The following is a 21,236-nucleotide window of genomic DNA, read 5'->3' on the forward strand; positions in this document are numbered from 1 at the left end:
ATTTCAGTGTACTTAAGTTTAACTTTTATTAGGAGCCCAAGCTGTAAGCTTTCTGCCCACCATGCTCTGCCATGGTTTAAGCAGAGACAATGACCCTTCTTCATGATTGTTGTGTGTTATAAAATTATCACACGAGAATCACAGGGAGTGTAACGAATGCCTAGAAATGAGAAAGCAATTGTCTTTTAAACCTATATGGCCATTAATTATGTGTTGCTTTAGCATCAAGTGTACATTTTTGAACTTTAAAAATATCTTTTGTTGATTAACTTGCTTATGTATATGCCTTATCTTCTCAATTTCTAAGTTACTTGAATTATTTTTGGATAGATGCCATTTATCAGGCTACTTCCCTGTGTTAGATAATGTCATAGGTGATCTGTCTGTCCTATTTATTCAGTAATCATGGTTACTCTGTGAGTTCATCTGAAGTGCAATGTGACTTGTCTAGTGTCACAGTTTGTGTGAGAGAGTCTGACTCCTGACCTGTCTGACTGCCAGAACATACTGGCATACTGTTCATACTATTCATACTGGCATACTGTTCATACAAGGGATTGTCAGAACATGGCCAAGCCCTATCCTTCCTTAACCAAGTGCTATGAGCAACAGAGTCTTTTCTGAAGAATTTCATATTCCTATTATTAGAAACAGGTAATGAGTAGGGGGTGACCAGTATTTCCAGGCTCAATCATCCTGAGATTTACTTGATGACAAGGGGACCCCATTTTTTTAAAGTAATGAATTTTTTTGTACTTGATGTGTATTTTCTTTTCCTTTTTCCCATTTGGAGAACCAGGTATGTAATTATTAAGACATTTAAAAATAACTACATCTAAGAGGATATTTAGAAAACCATCACAAGAAAAATAACACACTTGGAAAGGACCTGAGAAGACATTAAACTTTCACGACAGGCTGATCTCTGGCAAAGAGATCTTCAACATTAAAAATGAATCAAACCTTGGGAACAGGGAATAATCTGACTTCCAGAGTTACCATAAAGATTCAAATGTCCAGTTTTCAGCAACAACAAAAACATCACAGGGCATATGAAGAAACAGGAAAGTATGGCCCATTTAAAGGAATGAAATGAACTGACAGAAGCCAACCCAGGGAAAATTAAACACTGAAGCAGCTAGAGAAAGACTAGGAAACATCTGTTTGAAAGCTGCTTAAAGAGAAGAAGGAAGACATAGTCAAAGACAAGAAAATGATGTATTAACAAAATAAGAATATCAACAAAGAGAAAGGAATCATAAAAAATTCTGGAGTTGCAAAGTATAATAATTAAAATCATTATAGGAATTCAAAAGAAAACGTGAGCTGTCAGAAGAAAGAATCAGTAAACTTTAAGACAGAAAATTGAAATTGCTGTGTCTGAAGAACATTAAGAAAAAATAAGGAAGAGAAGTAAACAAAACTTAAGGGACTTGTGAAACATCATTAAGTATATGAACATAGGCATTCTTGGAGTCCCAGAAGAGAGAGAGAAAGGGGCTGAAAAACTATTTGAAGAAATAATAAAAAAATTTTCTAAGTTTGATATAATATATGAATGTGTAAATCCAAAAAACTCAAGCAAACTCCAATTAGGATGGATTTAAACAGACTCACACAGAGAACTATTACAATCAAAAGACAAAAAGAATCTTGAAACAAGTAAGAGAAAAGTGACTTGTCACCTACAAACCATTCTCAATAAAATTATCAGTTGATTTCTCATCAGAAACCTTGGAACCAGAAAGTAGTGTGTTCATATATTCAAAGTGCTGAAGAAAACCAAAACATTGTCAGTTGAGAGTTTTATATTCTGTAAAACTATTGTTCAAAAATGAGGATGAAATTAAAACATTATCAGATAAGCAAAAGCTGAGAGAATTTATTACCATTGGATCTGCCATGCAAGGTATGTTAAAGGGATTCCTTCAGGTGGAAATTAAAGGACCCAAGACATCAACATGAAACTATATAAAGGTATGAAGATCTCTGATAAAGGTAAATATAGTTGGGCAATTATAAAAGCTGGCATTATTGTAATTTTGACTTGTAATTCCACTTTTTCTTCTCAATGTGATTTCAAAGACAAATGTATAAAAATAATCATTAATAAATATTGCTGGTCACAGAATTGTAAAGATGTAATTTTTGACACTAGTAACAGAAAGAAGGGAAATGGAGCTGTAAAGGAATAGAGGTTTGTATGATGATGAAGTTAAGTTGGTATAAATTCAAGTTACATTGTTGTAGCTTTAGACTATTAAATATAATATCCATGGTAATCATAAAAAGTACATATAGAAAAAATAAAAACATAAATAAGGAAAAAATGTCAAAATGTTTTACTACAAAAAAGCATCTGAACACAAAAGAAGATAATGGAAGACATGAGGGACCAAAATCTGTAAGGCATATAGAAAACAAATAGCAAAACGACTATTCTCTTTCTTACCAGTAGTTACTTTAAATGTAAATTGATTAAATCTTTAATCAAAAGACAAAAATGAGAAGATTTTTTTAAAAGAATTCAGTGTGCTCCTCACCAAGGGACTTAAATCATACCCACACAAGTAGATTGAAGTTCAGGGTGGGAAAAACATTTTGGGCAAATAATAAATATACAGATTGCTTGCTTATTCCAGTATCAGACAAAATAGGCTTTAAACCACCAAAGGTTAAAAGAGTAAAAGACATTATATATTAATAAAATGTTCACTACAGCAAGAAGATATAAAAATTATTAATAACTATACACCTAATAACACTCTCAAAATATATGAAACAAACACTGAGAAAATTGAAGGGAGTAATAGACAATTCTACAACAATGGTTGGATATTTCAATACTTCACTTTCACTGACGGATAGAACAAGTAGACAGAAAATAAGTAAGGAAATAGAGAACTTAATAACACAATACATAAACAAGACCAAACAGGCTTGTTTGGTCCAATCTATCCTAATCGGAGTTTGTTGAGTTTATTGGATTTGTACTTGTTTAGAATGAAACATTCTATTCACAGAAAACCACACATCCTTCTCAAGTGCGATATGGGAAAATTTTCAAGATAGACCATATGATAAGGCAACAAAACAAGTCTTAATGCATTTAAAAATATAGATACCATACAATGCATCTTCTCTGACCATGACGAGATTGAGTTAAAAGCTAAAAGATTCACAGATATGTGAAAATTAAATAACACACACACAAATATTAAGTTAAATAAGAAACTTTATTCTTTAAAAGAGAAATAAATTAGATAATACCTTGACACTGTTGAAAACGAAAACTCATCACACCAAAAGTTAAGGCGTACAGCAAAAACAATATAAGAAGGAGATTGTAGCTATAAATTCTTACATTAAAAAAAGAAGAAAGGCCATAAATCAAAACCTAAATTTATATCTTAAGGAACTAGAAAAAGAAGAGCAAACTAAACTTAAATCTAGAAGAAGGAAGGAAATAAAGATTAGAGTAGTGATAAATAAAATAGAGAATAAAAAAAAAACAGTAGAGAAAATCAACAAGATTTGGTTTTTTGAAAATATTAACAAAATTGATGAATATTTTGCTTTCTTGCTTAAGAAAATAAAGAGAAAAGTAATTAAAATAAAAAATGAAGAAATATTACCGTTGACTTTACAGAAATTTTACAGAAAGATTATAAAAGAATTCTATAAACAATGGTACAGCAACAAATGGAGAATCTATATAAAATCAACAAAGTCCTAAAAATATGCAAGACATCAAGACTGAATCATACAAAATATACAAAATCTGAAAAGACCTATAACTAGTAAGGAGATTGAAAAATCAAGAACCTTCCAACAATTAAAATTTCTAGACCAGAATTCTACCAAATATTTAAAGAATTAACAGGAACTCTTCTGAAACTCTTATAAAAAATAAAATAGGAGGAAATACTTGCTAATTCATTCTATGAGAATAGCATTACCCTGATACCAAAACCAGATAAAAAGAAAATTGTAGATAAATAACCCTTATGAATATAGATGCAAAAATATCCAACAAAATATTAGCAATTTAGTTCAATAACATATTAAAAATAATTTTTATTATGACCAAGTGGTCTTTATTCCAGAATGCAAGGGTGGTTTAACATAAGAAAATCAACCCATGTAAGAACAGAGGGGGTCAGAGTCAAATTCACAAAAATGCTCAGGCAAGGAGAAAATCATGAAAGCAGCAAGGGAAAGAAAAGTCCGTATCTACAAGGGAACACAGATCAGGTTTGCAGCAGACCTACCCACAGAAACTTGGCAGGGCAGAAAGGAGTGGCAGGATATATTCACTGTGCTGAATAAGAAAAATATGCAGCCAGGAATTCTTTATCCAGCAAGGCTGTCATTCAAAATAGAAGAAGGGATAAAAAGTTTCCCAAACAAAAATTAAAAGAGTTGTGACCACTAAAACAGCCCTGCAAGAAATTTTAAGGGGGACTCTCTGAGGGGAGAAAAGATGGAAACAAACAAATATATGTATATATATATATATATATATATATATATACACATATATATGTATATATATATATATATAAAGAGAGAGAGAGAAAGGACCAGAGAACACCAACTCTTCAAGCATCATAATTGCAATAAATTCATATCTTTCAGTACTCACTGTAAACGTCAATGGACTCAATGTTTCAATCAAAAGACATAGGGTAACAGAATGGATAAGAAAACAAGATCCATCTATTTGCTGTTTACAAGGGACCCACTTGAGACCTAAAGACACCTTCAGATTGAAAATAAGGGGATGGGGAACCATCTATCATGCTAATGGTTAACAAAAGTAAGCCAGAGTAGCCATACTTATATCAGACAATCTAGACTTTGAAATAAAGACTGTATCAAGAGATGCAGAAGGGCCTTATGTCATAATCAAGGGGTCTATACACCAAGAAGACCTAACAATTGTAAACATTTATGCACCAAATGTGGAGGCACACAAATATATAAATCGATTAATCACAAACATAAAGAAACTCATCGATAGTAATACCATAATAGTAGGAGACTTCAACAACCCACTCACAGCAATGGACAGATCATCTAATCAAAAAACCAACAAGGAAACAATGGCTTTAAATGACACACTGGACCATATGGACTTAACAGATATATTCAGAACATTTTATCCTAAAGCAGAATATACATTCTTCTCCAGAGCACATGGAATGTTCTCCAGAATAGACCATATACTAGGACACAAATCAGCCTAAGAGAGTACAAAAAGATCGAGATCATACCGTGCATATTTTCCAACCACAATGCTATGAAACTCGAAATCAACCACAAGAAAATATTGGAAAGGTAACAAATACTTGGAGACTGAAGAACATCCTACTAAAGAATGAATGGGCTAACCAAGCAGTTAAAAAAGATATTAAAAAGTATATGGAAGTCAATGAAAATGATAGCACCACAATCCAAAACCTCTGGGATGCAGCAAAGGCTGCATTCTCTATAAGAGGAAAGTATATAGCAATCCAGGCCTTCCTAAAGAAGGAAGAAAGATCTCAGATACACAACCTAACATTATGCCTTAAGGAGCTGGAAAAGGAGCAGCAAATAAAACCCCAAACCAGCAGAAGACAGGAAATAATAAAGATTAGAGCAGAAATTAATGGTATCAAAAGCAAAACAAACAAACAACAACAACAACAACAACAACAACAACAAAACAGTAGAACAGGTCAATGAAACCAGAAGCTGGTTCTTTGAAAGAATTAATAAAATTGATAAACAACTAGTCAGCCTGATCAAAAAGAAAAAGGAAAGGACCCAAATAAATGAAATAAAGAACAGAGTAGAGATCACAATCAGCACAGCAGAAATAAAAACAATAATAAGAGAATATTATGAGAAATTATATGCCAATAAAATTGGCAATCTGTAAGAAATGGACAAATTCCTAGAAACATATACACTACCAAAACTGAAACAGGAAGAATTAGAAAATTGAAACAGACCCATAACCAGTAAGGAATTTGAATTAGTAATAAAAAATCTGCGAAAAAAACACAAGAGTCCAGGGCCAGATGGCTTTCCAGGGGAATTCTACCAAACATATAAGGAAAAGTTAACACTTATTCTCTTGAAGGTGTTCCGAAAATAGAAACGGAAGGAAAACTTCCAAACTCTTTCTATGAAGCCAGCATTACCTTGATTCAAAAACCAGACAGAGACCCCACAAAAAAGGAGAACTACAGACCAATTTCCCTGATGAACATGGATGCAAAAATCCTCACCCAGATATTAGCCAATGGGATCCCACAATACATTAAAAAAATATATTCACCACGACCAAGTGGGATTTATACCTGGGATGCAGGGCTGCTTCAATATCCGCAAAACAATTAATGTGATTCATCATAACAATAAAAGAAAGGACAAGAACCATATGATCCTCTCAATAGATGCAGATAAAGCATTTGACAAAATAGAGCATCCTTTCTTGATAAAAACCCTCAAGAAAGTAGGGATAGGAGCATACCTCGAGGTCATAAAAGCCATATCTGAATGACCCAACGCTAATATCATCCTCAATGGGGAAAAACTGAGAACTTTCCCCCTAAGGCCAGGAACAAGACAGGGATGTCCACTCTTGCCACTGTTATTCAACACAGTATTGGAAGTCTTAGCCTCTGCAATCAGACAACACAAAGAAATAAAAGGCATCCAAATCAGCCAGGAGTAGGTCAAATTTTCACTCTTCACAGATGACATGATATATCGAAATGGAAAACCCAAAAGATTCCACCAAAAAAATGCTAGAATTGATTCATGAATTCAGCAAAGTTGCAGGATATAAAATCAATGCACAGAAATTGGTTGCATTCCTATAAACCAACAATGAAGTGACAGAAAGAGAAATCAAGGAATCAATCCCATTTACAGTTGCACACACACACACACGCACACACACACACACACACAAAAAACCCATAAAATAACTAGGAATAAATATAATCAAAGAGGTGAAAAATCTATACACTGAAAACTATAGACAGCTTATGAAAAAAATTGAAGAGGACACCAAAAAATGAAAAAAGATTCCATGCGCCTGGATAGGAAGAACAAATATTGTTAAAATGTCGGTACTACCCAAAGCAATCTACATATTCAGTGCAATCCCTGTCAAAATAACACCAGTATTCTTCACAGAGCTAGAACAAATAATCCTAAAAGTTGTGTGGAACCAGAAAAGACCCCAAATAGCCAAAGCAATCTTGAAAAACAAAACCAAAGCAGGAGGCATCACAATTCCAGACTTCAAGCTGTACTACAAAGCTGTAATCATCAAAACAGTATGGTACTGGCACAAGAACAGATACTCAGATCAATGGAAGAGAATAGAGATCCCAGAAATGGACCCACAAATGTATTGCCAACTAATCTTTGACAAAGCAGGAAAGAATATCCAATGGAATCAAGACAGTCTGTTCAGCAAGTAGTGCTGGGAAAACTGGACAGCGACATGCAGAAGAATGAACCTGGACGACTTTCTTACACCATGCACAAAAATAAACTCAAAATGGATGAAAGACCTATATGTAAGACAGGAAGCCATCAAAATCCTCAAGGAGAAACCAGGCAAAAACCTCTTTGAAAATCTTGGCTGCAGCAACTTCTTACTCAACACGTCTCCAGAGGCAAGGGAAACAAAAGCAAAAATGAACTACTGGGACCTCATCAAAATAAAAAGCTTCTGCACACCGAAGGAAACAATCAGCAAAACTAAAAGGCAACCGACAGAATGGGAGAAGATATTTGCAAACAACATATCAGATAAAGGGTTAGTATCAAAAATCTATAAAGAACTTATCAAACTCAATACTCAAAAAACAAATAATCCAGTGAAGAAATGGGCAAAAGACATGAACAGACATTTCTCCAAACAAGACAACCAGATGCCCAACCGACACATGAAAAATTGCTCCACATCACTCATCATCAGGGAAATACAAATGAAAACCACAATGAGATACCACATTACACCTGTCAGAACGGCTAACATTAACAACTCAGGCAACAATAGATGTTGGCAAAGATGCAGAGAAAGAGGATCTCTTTTGCATTGTTTGTGGGAATGCAAGCTGGTGCAACCACTCTGGAAAACAGTATGGAGGTTCCTCAGAAAACTAAAAATAGAACTACCCTGCAACCCAGCAATTGCACTACTAAGCATTTATCCACGGGATACAAGTATGCTGTTCGAAGGGACACATGCACCCCATGTTTATAGCAGCACTATCAACAATAGCCAAAGTATGGAAAGAGCCCAAATGTCCATGGATGGATGAATGGATGGAGATTATATATATATATATATATATATATATATATATATATGGAGTATTACTCAGCAATCAAAAAGAATGAAATCTTTCCATTTGCAACTACACGGATGGAACTGCAGGGTATTACGCTAAGTGAAATTAGTCAGAGAAAGACAAAAATCATATGACTTGACTCATATGAGGACTTTAAGAGACAAAACAGATGAACATAAGGGAAGGGAAACAAAAATAATATAAAAACAGGGAGGGGACAAAACAGAAGAGACTCATAAATATGGAGAACAAACTGAGGGTTACTGGAGGGGTTGTGGGAGGGGGGTTGTGCTAAATGGGTAAGGGGCATTAAGGAATTTACCCCTGAAATCATTGTTGCACTATACACTAACTAATTTACAAGTAAATTTTAAAAAATAAAAAAATAATTAAAAAAGAAAATAAAAAAAGAAAAGAGGGAAAAAACACATGATAACCTCAACTGATTCAGAAAAGGCATTTAATAGTACTCTACATACTGTAATAACAAAAACTCTCAGAAAATTATGAATAGAGGTAAAATTATTCAACAGGGTAAATAATATTTGAGGAAAAAACCACAAATAACATCATACTCAACAGGGAAAGACCGAAAGTTTTCCTCTAATATTAAGAGCAATATAAGAATGCTCACTTTCACTGCTGTGTTTTAACACTGTACTGAAGATCTAGTCAGACATAGTATGCAATAGAAGAAATAAAAAGGAACCAAACTGCAAAGGAAAATGAAAAACTATCTCTATTCACAGATAACATTTCACCATAAAATAGAACTTTCCAGGAATCCATAGGAAGCTATTAGGGCTAATAAACAGTTTCAGTAGAATTTCAGGGTAGAAGATCAGCACACAAAAATAAGTTATGTTTATCTACATTGGCACTGGACAGTCCAAAAAGGAAACAAAATCAACTTCATTTCTAGTAGCACTTAAAATAATTGAATGCTTAGAAATAAATCTAACCAAGGAGGTAAAGGCTTGTACATTGCAAACAAAGCATTGCTAAAAGAAATTTAGAAAGACAAGTAAAGAGAAAGACACCTGGTGTTCATGGGCAGGAAGACTTAACATTATTAACATGCCACTACTACCCAAAATGAAATACATATTCATCACAACCCTTATCAAAATTCCAATGGCCTTTTTTAGAAAAATAAAAAAGTCAGTCCTTACGTTCATATCAATTGCAAGGGAACCTGATACTCAAAAATAATTTTCAAAAGAAGAATAAAATTGAACTTGCACATCCCAACTTCAAAACTTACAGTATTTAAAGATAGAAAAGTTTAGTAGTTAAGACAGTATGATACTAGCCTTAAAACAGAAATATATCAGAGGAATAGAATAGACGTCCCAGAAATAAACCCTCATATGCACGATTCATTGATTTTCAACGAAGGTCCAAATTTAGCCAATAGGGGAAGAACAGTCTTTTGAACAAACAGTGTTGAGAAAATTGTATACATGCATACATAAGAAAAAATCTCTCCATTTTCCTATACCACGTAGAGAAATTAATTCAAAATAGATGAGAGGCCCAAACTTAAGGGCTAATACTATAATAAAACTCTTTTTTTTTTTTTATTTTTTTTTATTTTTTTATTTTTAATATATGAAATTTACTGTCAAATTGGTTTCCATACAACACCCAGTGCTCATCCCAAAAGGTGCCCTCCTCAATACCCATCACCCACCTGCCCTCCCTCCCACCCTGCCCTCCCTCCCACCCCCCATCAACCCTCAGTTTGTTCTCAGTTTTTAACAGTCTCTTATGCTTTGGCTCTCTCCCACTCTAGCCTCTTTTTTTTTTTTTTTTTTTTTTTCCTTCCCCTCCCCCATGGGTTTCTGTTATGTTTCTCAGGATCCACATAAGAGTGACACCATATGGTATCTGTCTTTCTCTGTATGGCTTATTTCACTTAGCATCACACTCTCCAGTTCCATCCATGTTGCTACAAAAGGCCATATTTCATTTTTTCTCATTGCCACGTAGTATTCCATTGTGTATATAAACCACAATTTCTTTATCCATTCATCAGTTGATGGACATTTAGGCTCTTTCCATAATTTGGCTATTGTTGAGAGTGCCGCTATAAACATTGGGGTACAGGTGCCCCTATGCATCAGTACTCCTGTATCCCTTGGGTAAATTCCTAGCAGTGCTATTGCTGGGTCATAGGGTAGGTCTATTTTTAATTTTCTGAGGAACCTCCACACTGCTTTCCAGAGTGGCTGCACCAATTTGCATTCCCACCAACAGTGCAAGAGGGTTCCTGTTTCTCCACATCCTCTCCAGCATCTATAGTCTCCTGATTTCTTCATTTTGGCCACTCTGACTGGCGTGAGGTGATATCTGAGTGTGGTTTTGATTTGTATTTCCCTGATAAGGAGCGACGTTGAACATCTTTTCATGTGCCTGTTGGCCATCTGGATGTCTTCTTTAGAGAAGTGTCTATTCATGTTTTCTGCCCATTTCTTCACTGGGTTATTTGTTTTTCGGGTGTGGAGTTTGATGAGCTCTTTATAGATTTTGGATACTAGCCCTTTGTCCGATGTGTCATTTGCAAATATCTTTTCCCATTCCGTTGGTTGCCTTTTAGTTTTGTCGGTTGTTTCCTTTGCTGTGCAGAAGCTTTTTATCTTCATAAGGTCCCAGTAATTCACTTTTGCTTTTAATTCCCTTGCCTTTGGGGATGTGCCGAGTAAGAGATTGCTACGGCTGAGGTCAGAGAGGTCTTTTCCTGATTTCTCCTCTAGGGTTTTGATGGTTTCCTGTCTCACAATCAGGTCCCTTATTCATTTTGAGTTTATTTTTGTGAATGGTGTGAGAAAGTGGTCTAGTTTCAACCTTCTGCATATTGCTGTCCAGTTCTCCCAGCACCATTTGTTAAAAAGACTGTCTTTTTTCCATTGGATGTTCTTTCCTGCTTTGTCAAAGATGAGTTGGCCATACGTTTGTGGGTCTAGTTCTGGGGTTTCTATTCTGTTCCATTGGTCTATGAGTCTGTTTTTGTGCCAATACCATGCTGTCTTGATGATGACAGCTTTGCAGTAGAGGATAAAGTATGAGATTGTGATGCCTCCTGGTTTGGTCTTCTCCTTCAAAATTACTTTGGCTATTCGGGGCCTTTTGTGGTTCCATATGAATTTTAGGATTGCTTCTTCTAGTTTCGAGAAGAATGCTGGTGCAATTTTGATTGGGATTGCATTGAATGTGTAGATAGCTTTGGGTAGGATTGGCATTTTGACAATATTTATTCTTCCAATCCATGAGCAGGGAATGTCTTTCCATTTCTTTAAATCTTCTTCAGTTACCTTCATAAGCTTTCTATAGTTTTCAGCATACAGATCTTTTACATCTTTGGTTAGATTTATTCCTAGGTATTTTATGCTTCTTGGTGCAATTGTGAATGGGATCAGTTTCTTCATTTGTGTTTCTGTTGCTTCATTGTTAGTGTATAAGAATGCAACTGATTTCTGTACATTGATTTTGTATCCTGCAACTTTGCTGAATTCATGTATCAGTTCTAGCAGACTTTTGGTGGAGTCTATCGGATTTTCCAAGTATAAAATCATGTCATCTGCAAAAAGCGAAAGCTTGACTTCATCTTTGCCAATTTTGATGCCTTTGATTTCCTTTTGTTGTATGATTGGTAATTCTAGATCTTCCAACACTATGTTAAACAACAGCGGGGAGAGTGGACATCCCTGTCATGTTCCTGATCTCAGGGAAAAAGCTCTCAGTTTTTCCCTATTGAGGATGATGTCAGCTGTGGGCTTTTCATAAATGGCTTTTATGATCTTTAAGTATATTCCTTCTATCCCAACTTCTCAAGGGTTTTTATTAAGAAAGGGTGCTGAATGTTGTCAAAGGCCTTTTCTGCATCGATTGACAGGATCATATGGTTCTTATTTTTTCTTTTATTAACGTGATGTATCACGTTGATTGATTTGTGAATGTTGAACCAGCCCTGCATCCCAGGAATGAATCCCAATTGATCATGGTGAATAATTCTTTTTATATGCTGTTGAATTCAATTTTCTAGTATCTTATTGAGAATTTTTGCATCCATATTCATCAGGGATATTGGCCTGTAGTTCTCTTTTTTTACTGGGTCTCTATCTGGTTTAGGAATCAAAGTAATACTGGCTTCATAGAATGAGTCTGGAAGTTTCCTTCCCTTTCTATTTCTTGGAATAGCTTGAGAAGGATAGGTATTATCTCTGCTTTAAACGTCTGGTAGAACTCCCCTGGGAAGCCATCTGGTCCTGGACTCTTATTTGTTGGGAGATTTTTGATAACCGATTCAATTTCTTCGCTGGTTATGGGTCTGTTCAAGCTTTCTATTTCCTCCTGATTGAGTTTTGGAAGAGTGTGGGTGTTTAGGAATTTGTCCATTTCTTCCAGGTTGTCCAATTTGTTGGCATATAATTTTTCATAGTATTCCCTGGTAATTGCTTCTATCTCTGAGGGATTGGTTGTAATAATTCCATTTTCATTCATGATTTTATCTATTTGGGTCATCTCCCTTTTCTTTTTGAGAAGCCTCGCTAGAAGTTTGTCAATTTTGTTTATTTTTTCAGAAAACCAACTCTTGGTTTTGTTGATCTGCTCTACAGATTTTTTAGATTCTATATTGTTTATTTCTGCTCTGATCTTTATGATTTCTCTTCTTCTGCTGGGTTTAGGCTGTCTTTGCTGTTCTGCTTCTATTTCCTTTAGGTGTGCTGTTAGATTTTGTATTTGGGATTTTTCCTGTTTCTTGAGATAGGCCTGGATTGCAATGTATTTTCCTCTCAGGACTGCCTTCGCTGCATCTCAAAGCGTTTGGATTGTTCTATTTTCATTTTTGTTTGTTTCCATATATTTTTTAATTTCTTCTCTAATTGCCTGGTTGACCCACTCATTCGTTAGTAGGGTGTTCTTTAACCTCCATGCTTTTGGAGGTTTTCCAGACTTTTTTCCCGTGGTTGATTTCAAGCTTCATAGCATTGTGGTCTGAAAGTATGCATGGTATAATTTCAATTCTTGTAAACTTATGAAGGGCTGTTTTGTGACCCAGTATGTGATCTATCTTGGAGAATGTTCCATATGCACTCGAGAAGAAAGTATATTCTGTTGCTTTGGGATGCAGAGTTCTAAATATATCTGTCAAGTCCATCTGATCCAATGTATCATTCAGGGCCCTTGTTTCTTCTTTGACCGTGTGTCTAGATGATCTATCCATTTCTGTAAGTGGAGTGTTAAAGTCCCCTGCAATTACCACATTCTTGTCAATAAGGTTGCTTATGTTTATGAATAATTGTTTTATATATTTGGGGGCTCCGGTGTTCGGCGCATAGACATTTATCATTGTTAGCTCTTCCTGATGGATAGACCCTGTAATTATTATATAATGCCCTTCTTCATCTCTTGTTACAGCCTTTAATTTAAAGTCTAGTTTGTCTGATATAAGTATGGCTACTGCAGCTTTCTTTTGACTTCCAGTAGCATGATAAATAGTTCTCCGTACCCTCACTCTCAATTGAAGGTGACCTCAGATCTAAAATGAGTCTCTTGTAGACAGCAAATAGATGGGTCTTGTTTTTTTATCCATTCTGGTACCCTATGTCTTTCGGTTGGCGCATTTAATCCATTTACATTCAGTGTTATTATAGAAAGATACGGGTTTAGAGTCATTGTGATGTCTGTATGTTTTATGCTTGTAGCAATGTCTCTGGTACTTTGTCTCACAGGATCCCCCTTAGGATCTCTTGTAGGGCTGGTTTCGTGGTGACAAATTCCTTCAGTTTTTGTTTGTTTGGGAAGACCTTTATCTCTCCTTCTATTCTAAATGACAGACTTGCTGGATAAAGGATTCTCGGCTGCATATTTTTTCTGTTTAGCACACTGAAGATATCGTGCCAAGCCTTTCTGGCCTGCCAAGTTTCCAAAGAGAGATCAGTCACGAGTCTTATAGGTCTCCCTTTATATGTGAGGGCACGTTTATCCCTTGCTGCTTTCAGAATTTTCTCTTTATCCTTGTATTTTGCCAGTTTCACTATGATATGTCGTGCAGAAGATCGATTCAAGTTACATCTGAAGGGAGTTCTCTGTGCCTCTTGGATTTCAATGCCTTTTTCCTTCCCCAGTTCAGGGAAGTTCTCAGCTATTATTTCTTCAAGTATACCTTCAGCACCTTTCCCTCTCTCTTCCTCCTCTGGGATACCAATTATGCGTATATTATTTCTTTTTAGTGTATCACTTAGTTCTCTAATTTTCCCCTCATACTCCTTGATTTTTTTATCTCTCTTTTTCTCAGCTTCCTCTTTTTCCATAACTTTATCTTCTAGTTCACCTATTTTCTCCTCTGCCTCCTCAATCTGAGCCGTGGTCATTTCCATTTTATTTTGCATCTCGTTTAAAGTGTTTTTCAGCTCCTCCTGACTGTTCCTTAGTCCCTTGATCTCTGTAGCAAGAGATTCTCTGCTGTCCTCTATACTGTTTTCAAGACCAACGATTAATTTTATGACTATTATTCTAAATTTTCCTTCTGTTATATTATTTAATTCCTTTTTGATCAGTTCATTAGGTATTGCTATTTCCTGGAGATTCTTTTGAGGGGAATATTCTGCTTGGTCCTTTTTGATAGTCCCTGGAGTGGTGCGGGACTGTGGGGCACTTCCCCTGTGCTGTCTTGAATAACTTGGGATGGTGGGCGGGGCCACAGTCAGACCTGATATCTGCCCCAGCCCACCGCTGGGGCCACAGTCAGACTGGTGTGTGCCTTTTCTTCCCCTCTCCTAGGGGCAGGATTCACTGTGGGGTGGCGTGGCCCATCTGGGGTGCTTGCACACTGCCAGGCTTGTGGTGCTGGGGATCTGGCATATTAGCTGGGGTGGGTAGGCAAGGTGCACAGGGGCATGAGGGGCAGGCTCAGCTCACTTCTCCCTCAGTGTTCCACTTCAGGAGGGGCCCTGTGGCAGCGGGAGGGAGTCAGACCCACTGCCAGAGGGGTAGCTCTGCAGAAGCACAGCGTTGGGTGTTTGCATGGAGCAAGCAAGTTCCCTGGCAGGAACTGGTTCCCTTTGGGATTTTGGCTGGGGGGTGGGCGAGTGAGATGGCGCTGGCGAGCACCTTTGTTCCCTGCCAAACTGAGCTCTGTCGTCCTGGGGCTCAGCAACTTTCCCTCCTGTTGTCCTCCAGCCTTCCCACTTTCTGAGCAGAGTTGTTAACTTATGACCTCCCAGATGCTAAGTCCTGCTTGCTGTCGGAACACACTCCATCCGGCCCCTCTGCTTTTGCAAGCCAGACTTGGGGCTCTGCTTGGCTGGTAGGCTGCCCCTCCACCCCGGCTCCCTCCAGCCAGTCCCTACAGCGTGCACCGCCTCTCCACCCTTCCTACCCTCTTCCGTGGGCCTCTTGTCTGTGCTTGGCTCTGGAGACTCTGTTCTGCTAGTCTTCTGGTGGATTTCTGGGTTATTTAGGCAGGTGTAGGTGGAATCTAAGTGATCAGCAGGACGCGCGGGTGAGCCCAGCGTCCTCCTACACTGCCATCTTCCTATCCCGTTTATTTTTTTTTAAATTTACATCCAAATTAGCATATAGTTCAACAATGATTTCAGTAGTAGATTCCTTAGTGCCCCTTACCCATTTAGCACACCCCCCCCACAACCCCTCCAGTTACCCTCAGTCTGTTCTCCATATTTATGAGTCTCTTCTGTTTTGTCCCCCTCCCTGTTTTTACATTATTTTTGTTTCCCTTCCCTTTTGTTCATCTGTTTTGTCTCTTAAAGTCCTCATATGAGTCAAGTTATATGATTTTTGTCTTTCTCTGACTAATTTCACTTAGCGTAATACCCTGCAGTTCCATCCACGTAGTTGCAAATGGAAAGATTTCATTGTTTTCGATTGCCGAGTAATACTCCATTGTGTGTGTATGTATATTTTTATCTATATCTCTATATCTGTATCTGTAGAGATATAGATATAGATATATATATCACATCTTCTTTATCCATTCATCCATCGAAGCTTCCGATTGTTAATAAAGATCAGGCCTTTATCTTATGGTTTGTGGGTTCCAGCCTCACATTGGACTCTGCTCTATCAACACAGCACAGAGCCTGCTTGGGATTTTCTCTCTCCTCTTACTATGTTGCTCCCCTGGTACTGTCTCTCTCTCTCTCTCTCTCTCTCTCTCTCTCCCCCCTTTCTTAGAATGAAAAAATAAACTTTTTAAAAAGTAAAAAAATAAAATAAAATATGCAAAGGTATGAACAAACATTTCTTCAAAAAAGATATGCAAATTGACATTAAGCACATGGAAGATACTCAGCAGGTTTAGTCATTCTGGAAGTGCAAATCGAAACTACTATGAGATACTACAAATTACCCGTCAATGGGTTAATGAGTAAACAAGATATAGTATATGCATACAATGGGATATCATCCAGTGCTAAAACAGAAATGAAATTTTGATAAATGCTACAACATGGGTGGACCTTGAAAAACTTATTTGCAGTGAAATAGGACAGACACACGAGGAATAATATTGTGACTTCACTCATATTAGTTACCTTGAGTAGGTAAATTCATAGAGACAAAATTAGAATAGAAGTTAACAAGGGCTGTTGAGAAGGTGGGATGGAAAGTTACTGTTTAAAGAGCACAGTTTAGGCTGGAGTGATGAAAAAATTGGGGGTATAATTAGTGGTGATAATTATATAACATAGTTAATGCATTTTGTTCCACTGAATAAAGAAAAATTAACAAAGCCAGCAAAACTATCCTTCAAGAAAGAAAGTTATCTCCAGGTAAAAACTGAGAGAATTTTTACTACCAAATCTGCTTTATGAGAAATAGTAAGGAGAGCACTCCATGTTTAAATAAAAATACAATAACCCAACAAGTGGCTAAAATGGTAAATATTTTATTATTTATATTTTACTACAATAAAATAATTTTTAAAAAATTAAATGCATATGCTGTACTTCCAGAATAGCAGAACAAGTACTTAAAATAATCTCTCTATATATAAGCAGTAAGAATATTGACAAAAATTTCCAAAGTCTGCTTTATTACAACTCTGGAAAGTAACTGAAAGCTTGAAACCATCTGAGAAATATTTATTAAAGAAAAACATCTGAGAGCCACCTGGGTGGCTCAATCGGTTAAGCCTCTGACTTCAGCTCAGGTCATGATCTCACCCTTGTGGGTTTGAGCCCCACCTCAGTCTCTGTACTGACAGCTCAGAACCTGCAGCCTGCTTCAGATTTTGTCTCCCTCTCTCTGCTTCTCCCCTGCTCACACTCTGTCTCTCTCTCTCAAAAATAAATAAACACAAAAAAATTAAACAAAAAGAAAAGCATCTGAATATTCATAAGAACAGCCAGCTTTGTGACATTTTAAAATACCTTATTTCCATCCTGTTCTAGCCAGTTCTATGTCAGCTTTGAATATCATCCTCCATGTGTCATGGTAGTTGTGAAACACAGCAGCCTACTAACCTTTGGGTTTGGAACTCCTGGAAAATCTGCACCTAGAAAATTGTCAATATCTAGTTGTGCCTTAGGAAAGTCCCATTAACAGTTTGACCTGAGCACTTTCTCAGAGGGAAAATTCCTATCCTCGGGGCATTTGTTAAAACCAATTAGTAACATTATTTATTGTCACATCTTCCTGAGGCAATAATCAAGTTGTGGAAAAAAAAAACTGCCCATGTACCAAAACCAAACCAAACCAAAACAAAACAAAACAAAACACCATCTCATAAGGATGATCTGGGGAGCAAGATATCATAGGAGGCTTTGAAAGGCTCCAACATATTTCTGAAAATCTAGAAGTCCATGCACACGTGCACATAAACCAGAAAACTGGAAAGTCCTGATTTGAGCCCTTGTACAAGAAGGAAGTGAAGACTATGTTAGAGTTTTGCATTTCCAAAGTGATGAGGACAAGCCCAAACACACATACACAATGTCTTGGCAAAGAATGGAAGGTATGTTGGTTCAAGCATTTAAGGAAATCTAAGTTGAATAACTAGTAGGCCGCTAAGCTAACCAAACATGCTAAGTGGCCACACAGGCAATAAATGTAGAGTTTACAGATTTAGTCCAGAAAAGTCACTAAACACACAAAAAACAAAACTAAAAAACAGCAAAAACAAATCTTAGGGAGCAGAGGTCTGATTCCAAAAGTTTCCATATTATACGATTTAAAATGTGGAGTTTTCAACAACATTACAAGATACACAAAGAAGAAACAGGAAAACATAGCCTATATGTAAGAGAAAGAGCAATCAGTAGATACTATTCCTGAGAAAGCTGAAATGTTGGGTTTATTGCACAAAGGCTTAAAATATGTTATTGTATTATGTTCAAAAACTATAGAAAATCATTTCTAAAGACTTAAAGGATTTTATTTTATTTTATTATTACTTTTTAATATGAAATTTATTGTCAAATTGGTTTCCATACAACACCCAGTGCTCATCCCAACAGGTGCCCTCCTCAATGCCCATCACCCACCCTCCCCTCCCTCCCACCCCACATCAACCCTCAGTTTATTCTCAGTTTTTAAGAGTCTCTTATGGTTTGGCTCTCTCCTTCTCTAACTTTTTTTTTCCCTTCCCCTCCCCCATGGTTTTCTGTTACGTTTCTTAGGATCCACATAAGAGTGAAAATATATGGTATCTGTCTTCCTCTGACTGACTTATTGCACTTACCATATTACCCTCCAGTTCCACCCACGTTGCTACAAAAGGGCACATTTCATTCTTTCTCATTGCCAAGTAGTATTCCATTGTATATATAAACCACAACTTCTTTATCTATTCATCAGTTGATGGACATTTAGGCTCTTTCCATAATTTGGCTATTGTTGAAAGTGCTGCTATAAACATTGGGTACAAGTGCCCCTATGCATCAGTACTCCTGTAGCCCTTGGATAAATTCCTAGCAGTGCAATTGCTGGGTCATAGGGTAGGTCTATTTTTATTTTTTTGAGGAACCTCCACACTGTTTTCCAGAGTGGCTGCACCGGTTTGCATTCCCACTGACAGTGCAAGACGGTTCCCGATTCTCCACATCCTCGCCAGCATCTAGTCTCCTGATTTCTTCATTTTGGCCACTCTGACTGGGGTGAGGTGATATCTGAGTGGTTTTGATTTGTATTTCCCTGATGAGGAGTGACATTGAGCAACTTTTCATGTGCCTGTTGTCCATCTGGATGTCTTCTTTAGAGAAGTGTCTATTCATGTTTTCTGCCCATTTCTTCACTGGGTTATTTGTTTTTCAGGTGTGGAGTTTGGTGAGCTCTTTGTATATTTTGTATAATAGCGCTTTGTCTGATGTGTCATTTGCAAATATATTTTCCCATTCCGTTGGTTGCCTTTTAGTTTTGTTGTTTGTTTCCTTTGCAGCTCAGAAGCTTTTTATCTTCATGAGGTCCCAATTGTTCATTTTTGCTTTTAATTCCCTTGCCTTTGGAGAGGTGTCAAGTAAGAAATTGCTGCGGCTGCGGCCAGAGAGGTTTTTTTTCCTGCTTTGCTCTCTAGGGTTTTGATGGTTTCCTGTCTCACATTCAGGTCCTTCATACATTTTGAGTTTATTTTTGTGAATGTTGTAAGAAAGTGGTCTAGTTTCATTCTTCTGCGTGTTGCTGTCCATTTCCCACAGCACCATTTGTTAAAGAGAGTGTCTTTTTTTTCCATTGGATACTCTTTCCTGCTTTGTCAAAGATTCGTTGGCCATACTTTTGTGGGTCCAGTTCTGGAGTCTCTATTCTATTCCATTGGTCTATGTGTCATTTTTTGTGCCAGTACCATGCTGTCTTGATTACAGCTTTGTAGTAGAGGCTAAAGTCTGGGATTGGGATGCCTCCTGCTTTGGTTTTCTTCTTCAATATTACTTTGGCTATTTGGGGTCTTTTGTGGTTTCATGCAAATTTTAGGATTCCTTTTTTTTTAATTTTTTTAACATTTATTTATTTTTGAGACAGAGAGAGACAGAGCATGATCGGGGGAGGGTCAGAGAGAGAGGGTGACACAGAATCCAAAACAGGCTCCAGGCTCTGAGCAGTCAGCACAGAGCCCAATGCGGGGCTCGAACCCACGGACAGTGAGATCGTGACCTGAGCCGAAGTCGGACGCCCAACCAACTGAGCCACCCAGGCGCCCCTAGGATGCCTTATTCTAGCTTCAAGAAGAATGTTGGTGCAATATTGATTGGGATGGCATTGAATGTATGTATTGCTTTCGGTAGTATTGACATTTTAGCAATATTTATTCTTCCAATCCATGAGCATGGAATGTTTTTCCATTTCGTTGTATCTTCTTCAATTTCCTTCATAAGGTTTCTATAGTTTTGAGCATACAGCTCTTTTACATCTTTGGTTAGGTTTATTCCTAGGTGTTTTATGCTTCTGGATGCAATTGTGAATGGGATTCATTTCTTTACTTGTCTCTCTGTTGCTTCCTTATTACTGTAAAAGAATGCAACTGATTTCTGTACATTGATTTTGTATCCTACGACTTTGCTGAATTCATGTATCAGTTTCAGGAGAATTCTGTTGGAATCTCTCGGGTTTTCCATGTATAATATCATATCATCTGCAAAAAGTGAAAGCTTTACTTCATCTTTGCCAATTTTGATGCCTTTGATTTCCTTTTATTGTCTGATTGCTGATGCTAGCACTTCCAACCCTATGTTAAACAACAGCCATGAGAGTGGACATCCCTATCTTATTCCTGATCTCAGGGGGAAAGCTCTCAGTTTTTCCCCATTGAGGATGATATAAGCTGTGGGATTTTCATAAATGGCTTTTATGATGTTTAAGTATGTTCCTTCTATCCTGACTTTCTCGAGGGTTTTTATTAAGAAAGGATGCTGAATT

The sequence above is a fragment of the Panthera onca genome, chromosome D1, assembly GCF_046562875.1.
Source record: "Panthera onca isolate mPanOnc1 chromosome D1, mPanOnc1 haplotype 2, whole genome shotgun sequence".
Taxonomy (NCBI): Eukaryota; Metazoa; Chordata; class Mammalia; order Carnivora; family Felidae; genus Panthera; species Panthera onca.